Consider the following 6,000-nt stretch of genomic DNA (forward strand, 5'->3'; position numbering starts at 1 on the left):
AAAACCATGGCCTTGACTAGACGGACCTTTGTTGGCAAAGTAATGTCTCTGCTTTTCAATATGCTATCTATGTTGGTCATAACTTTCCTTCCAAGGAGTAAGCGTCTTTTAATTTCATGGCTGCAGTGATTTTGGGATTCCAAAAAAAAATAAAGTCTGACACTGTTTCCACTGTTTCCCCATCTATTTCCCATGAAGTGATGAGGCCAGATGCCGTGATCTTTGTCTTCTGAATGTTGAGCTTTAAGCCAACTTTTTCACTCTCCACTTTCACTTTCCTCAAGAGGCTTTTTAGTTCCTCTTTACTTTCTGCCTTAAGGGTGGTGTCATCTACATTTCTGAGGTTACTGATATTTCTCCCAGCAATCTTGATTCCATCCTGTGCTGCTTCCAGTCCAGCATTTCTCATGATGTACTCTGCATAGAAGTTAAATAAGCAGGATTACAATATACAGCCTTGACGTACTCCTTTTTCTATTTGGGACCAGTCTGTTGTTCCATGTCCAGCTCTGTTGCTTCCTGACCTGCACCTAGGTTTCTCAAGAGGCAGGATTGTCTTAAACTATGTAAATGAACTATGCATTTACCCTAGACTCAGTCTTCAAGTGGTTTCCCCCTAAGACTCAGAATTGATGTAACAAACCAGTATGTTTTACTCATGCAAATGTTATCTAAGCTATGTCAATGAGACTGTATTTGCTTTGAAAGCTGCATTTCTTCAAGATTCATGTCAATTATTTTATGGCCAGGGACAGTTCACCTTGTGCCAATGTTATCTCAAAATGCATGTTGCGTTAGGGGCCTGGTGCCAATCTCTGAGTTTTGAGACATGTCCTTTCTCTAATTAGCATGCTGCTAGTAGCTATATGGATCTTCCCTGTAGTTCAGATGGTAAAGAATCTGCCTGAAATACAGGATACCTGGTTAGATCCCCGGGTTGGAAAGATCCTCTGGAGAAGGGAATGACCATCCACTCCAGTATTCTTGTCTGGAGAATCCCATGGACAGAGAAGCCTGGTGGGCCACAGTCCATGTGGTTACAACGAGTTGGACATGACTGAGCGACTAACTACTATTACTAGTAGCTATATAACATCTACCTAAAGACTAGCAGGGTGCACTCTTTCTGCCCCCTTCTGATATCTATGTCAGAAGCTTTCTCTATCTCTTTTATACTTTAATAAAAGTTTATTACACAAAAGCTCTGAGTGATCAAGCCTCATCACTCGCCCCAAATTGAATTCTTCTCTTCTGGATGTCAAGAATCTTGGTGTCTTTCATGGTTCAGCAACATGAACCTTTCAGAGGGGACATGGTTTAGCTTCAAGAATAAATGCTTGTAATCCATTCTGTTCTGTTATGAAGCACATCAGGTTGAGGTTTTTTGAAGTTTCTTTGTTCCCAGTGTATAGCAGAGTTGTCATTTTGTCTATTCATGAAATCACCTAATACAGCCCAGAAGTTATAACATTCTCATATCCTAGCTCTAGGAGCCTGGTCCAGTTGGATAGATGGAGGAGGCACTTAGCATCCACGTGGCCTTGTGTCCCACAGGGCCTCTGAGCCTCAGGTCCTCACCTGTGTGTAGGGCAGGATTACAGCCCTGCTGTCTTCTTCACACTTATCACAGGGATCAGATGAGAGAGCAGATGCTTAAGGGCTTTGAGAATATAAAGTGTTTTACAGTATAAAAGTGGGATCATTTTTTAAAAGGCTGTAGATAGAAGACTTGCCTTCCAGTAATAAAAAATACACCCATAGATCTGTGGGTGTATTTTTTATTACTGGAAGGCAAGTCTTCTGTCTACAGCCTTTTAGTACTGGTACAAGGGACCTGGGTCTAGGGAATGATTTTCATCTTCTCCATTTCCCAAAATTTCTTTAGTATTTTTTTTCTTTCAAAATAAAAACCAAAACAACAGTAAAAAGGAATTGTTTAGTAGATTCAAATATATTGCCATAGAAATAAGCTTATATAATTTTGCATTAACTCAAGTTATATAAAAAATACAGTCCGATTTATGTAACAATAAAAAAAAAATACACCCATAGTTCTAAGTAGCTTTAGAGACTCTAAATCAGGGGTCCCTAACTCCCGGGCCAGACTGGTATGGTCCGTGGGCTGTTGGGGACTGGGACACATGGCAGGAGGTAAGTGGTGTGCAAAGGAGCAAACTTCAGCTACTGCTGCCCATCGCTCACTTTACACCTGACCCTCTTCTTTCTCGCCCTGTCTGTGGAAAAATTGTTTTCCATAAACTGGGTCCCTGGTGCCAAAAAGGTTGGGGACCACTGCTCTAAACAATTAAAACATATTTATAATAATATATTTTAAAACACATGGCTTTTCTAATGCTACAAAATTCAAAAACTTTTTTTAAATACTTTTTTTTTTAATTTATGAACTAAAGATAAATCACTCTCCACTCCTGTCATCACACAGCTCCCCCCCCAACCCCCCAAGGTGGAGCCCCAGCACCACTGTTGACTGTTCTGTTGAGATGTTCTGTGTATCAGGAAGAAAATTCCTGTTTCTAAGCACAAATGATAGCTATTCTTTCTCTTTTTTTCACTCAATGTTGTATCTCAGATTATATCAACGCATATGGTTATCTCATTCTTTTTAATGACTACATATGTGTGTGTGTTAGTCGCTCAGTTGTGTCTGACTCTTTGTGACCCCATGGACTGTAGCCCACCAGGCTCCTTTGTCCATGGGATTCTCCAGGCAAGAACATAGTATTATGCTTTCTCCATTTTGTACTCCTTATTTTCAGTGCTTGTCAATCAGAGTTTATAAACTACAGGGAATACAACCTGATACTAACATCCAAATTTGTTGTGCTCATTTTATGTGTGAAAATGAGAAACCCTTGGGCAGAGAGTATTAATAGATTTCCCAGCCTCTCTGTCACCTGGTTTTCAATTTCTCTCCAGGCTTTGAGTTAGTAAAATGATTTTACTTATCAATTTACTCTAGTGATAAAGCATATCTGTGAATCAGAATGATCAGAACTCAAGTGTATCTACGGGTTGTTTGGCATTAAGTCCAGCCCCAATGAAGGTTTTGATGGGGCTACTTCCTCCATTGAATAAATACACCCCTGGTTTTTCCTATTGTGCCTCTAGTAGTGATATGATTTGCTTCACGTGAAGCAGTGGACCTAAGAATGTGTTGCCTTAGAAGAAGGAGTTCAAAACTCATAAATATGTGTTTTTTGTCCTTTTTCCCCCTCAGGTGCACTCTGAAAGAAAATAACCAGATATCACTCACAGTGACCATGTGGTAATGAACATTATGAATGACAAGTGGACAACCCTCAGCCTTCACAATTTTTGAGTTGACTCTATGATTCTACGATGAGTTCATGTCTATTCCAAAGGCATTTTTCCAATAGTTTTCTGCACTGCATAAATTATATTATACTTTTTTACACCAGCAACAGATATTTACATATTACAAATATTAATCTATAATTTTTTCTCCAGCTTCACTCAGTGAGTTCAAGCTCTTGCAAAAGGATTTGTTATGCTTACTTATATGTAATACTATTTTCTTTTTTATGCAAATCAGAGGTGCATGCCACCAATAAGAGCTGGTTTTGTGTCTTGAGAGATTCTGGAGCCAAACTCATTTTCTAAGATTTGAGACAAAGTTCTCACAAATTTTTTTTTTTTAAACTGTTCCCAGAATTACATATTACTTTCTAATTATATTAGGGATTCTTGAAGACTGTGTGATGATGCCGTTTTGTATCACCACTTCCTTTAACAGAACTACTATCCATTTTCCACTCAAAGACCTCTGGTTAAAATACTACAGAGAAAAGTACTAGGAAAAACATACAGTAATGTAGTTTGAAAGTGAAGTGAAAGTGAAGTCGCTCAGTCGTGTCCGACCCTCAGCGACCCCATGGATTCAGCCTACCAGGCTCCTCCATCCATGGGATTTTCCAGGCAAGAGTACTGCAGTGGGGTGCCATTGCCTTCTCCAAATGTAGTTTAAGTAACATTATAGGAGAGAGAGGTGTCACCCTCCAAAAATATATGGTTAAAATACAGAAGGACAATATTGTACGTCCGTCCCCTGTGTTGCAGGCAGATTCTTTACCACTGAACCATTGGGGAAGCCCTCTAAAAAAGAAGGAAGAGAAAATATTATTTATCAAAATAGGAAAGCTTCCAGGGGATTTGCTAATTAAGGACAGACATGTTCTAGACTGTCTTCTAGATAGAGGATTTTATGTTTTACATTAAAAAAATTGTGGTAAAATATATATAACATAAAATTTACCATATAACCATTTTTAATCACACAATTCGGTGGCATTAATCACACTCACAGTGCTGTGCAGCCATCACTGTCTGGGTAACTTTCGGTAATTATGTGCTCCGATTCAGTGTGTTATTTCTGCAGAGTCATTTTGGTAAGTTTCACTTTTCTAGAAGTGGATCTGTTTCCTATGAGTTTTGAGCTTGATTGGCATAAATTTATTCACAATATCTTACATGTTTAATCTCTGCAGCATCTCCGTGTACTTTTGGCTTTTTAATTTTCTTTGAACCTTCTCTTTTTTATGAGTAATCTTGTATAACTTTTTCCTATTTTCAAAGAATCAACCTTTTGCTGGATTGATGCTCTGTTTTTCTTTCTAATTCATCATATTATTTTTTTCTTTCAACTTTTCCTTTTTGAGATTTTTTTCCTCTAAATTCTTAAATTGCAAACAGATTAATAACATCATTATTTTTCTAACCTAAGTATGTAAAACTGACATTTTTTCTGAGATCCACTTTAGCTACAGCCTACAAGTTTTGGTACTTACACCAATCAATAGCCAAAGTATTATGTATTTTCTAATTCCTAATTTAATTCATTAACTATATCTTTTACCCATGAGTTATTTTTAAGTATAATGTTCTCTAAATTTCAAATGCTAATGGATTTTTTTCTATTAGATTGAACATGTGGAACTGCTAACATTCAGCCTTTTGTATAAAATGGCACTTTCATGTGTTTCAACACAATAGTTTTCTTTTGTTATTAATATATAACTTAATTTCATTTTGGCCAGACAACATTAGGTTATGGGTTTGATATTCACACAAAAAGTCCTTGTTTCCACCATTCTGTATTTTATTTAGGGGTTTTAAAATGTTATAAGTACATGTGTAACCAGTAATTTTCAAATAAAAGTACTCCCTAAGTACTGGAATGTTTTCTGATACATGTTTTCTGATACAGGCTGGTTCTCTGGAATGCAGACTCAGTTTGAGTTTAGTGCTGGGATGTTTATCAGGGCTGCCCTTGGAATCAACACTGTGGAATCAGGAGGGAAGAAACGGGATAGGGCAGAAGGAAAGATCAAGCTGGATCACTGGCTGGATGACTTTAGCTGATCCCATGGGGCATCTGGAATGAAGATGGCCCTTCAGGGTTGTCCTAACACATCCAATGGCCAGTCTTTATACCTCCACCTGGAAGGGTCATTGCATGCAGCCTGGTGGTTTAAGGTTGCCCACTGGCAGCACCCCCAGCAGCTGGACAACGAGTCCTTGAAGGGAGGTCTGAACAACATGTCTCCATGTCCCCCCACATCCTGTGTCACAGCTCTAAGGTAGGTGATGAAGATGTCCTGTGGGGGAAACTCTTGACGACTGATGTGTAAGTCAAAATGATGACTTAGTGATTCTCCTCAATACCCTCTGCTTTAAACAATAGAGGAGAAGGTCCATGAAGGGGAGAAATCTCATTTCCTAGGGTCAGCCCAGTTGTCACCTCTTCTAGGAAGTCACCTTAAGACCAGTCATCATCCTAGGTAACTCGTCTTTCTGTAGGACCCTGAGCACCTCTCATTTGTTAAACTGAACCGTACTTGGTTAGTGTCCTATTGTCATCAGTGTGGTGATTCTTAAACAAGGGGCCTGTTCTTTCCATTTTACACAGGTTATGTAAACTATGTAGCCTGGTCTGACTATGAGTATTCATATGGTTTGTTT

General features: G+C 38.6%; 1 protein-coding gene across 1 annotated transcript in view; it reads left to right on the plus strand.

Annotated features, from left to right (window-relative positions):
• Positions 1 to 5,210, plus strand: part of LOC129624652 (ATP-binding cassette sub-family C member 4-like) — a 156,850-nt gene extending 151,640 nt beyond the window's left edge. Inside the window, exon 28 of the mRNA XM_055542810.1 lies at positions 3,239 to 5,210. The gene's annotated coding sequence lies outside the window, so the exon portion shown is untranslated. The remainder of the gene's footprint in view (positions 1 to 3,238) is intronic.
• The last annotated feature ends 790 nt before the right edge of the window (positions 5,211 to 6,000 follow it).

This window comes from Bubalus kerabau, chromosome 12 (genome assembly GCF_029407905.1).
Source record: "Bubalus kerabau isolate K-KA32 ecotype Philippines breed swamp buffalo chromosome 12, PCC_UOA_SB_1v2, whole genome shotgun sequence".
Taxonomy (NCBI): Eukaryota; Metazoa; Chordata; class Mammalia; order Artiodactyla; family Bovidae; genus Bubalus; species Bubalus kerabau.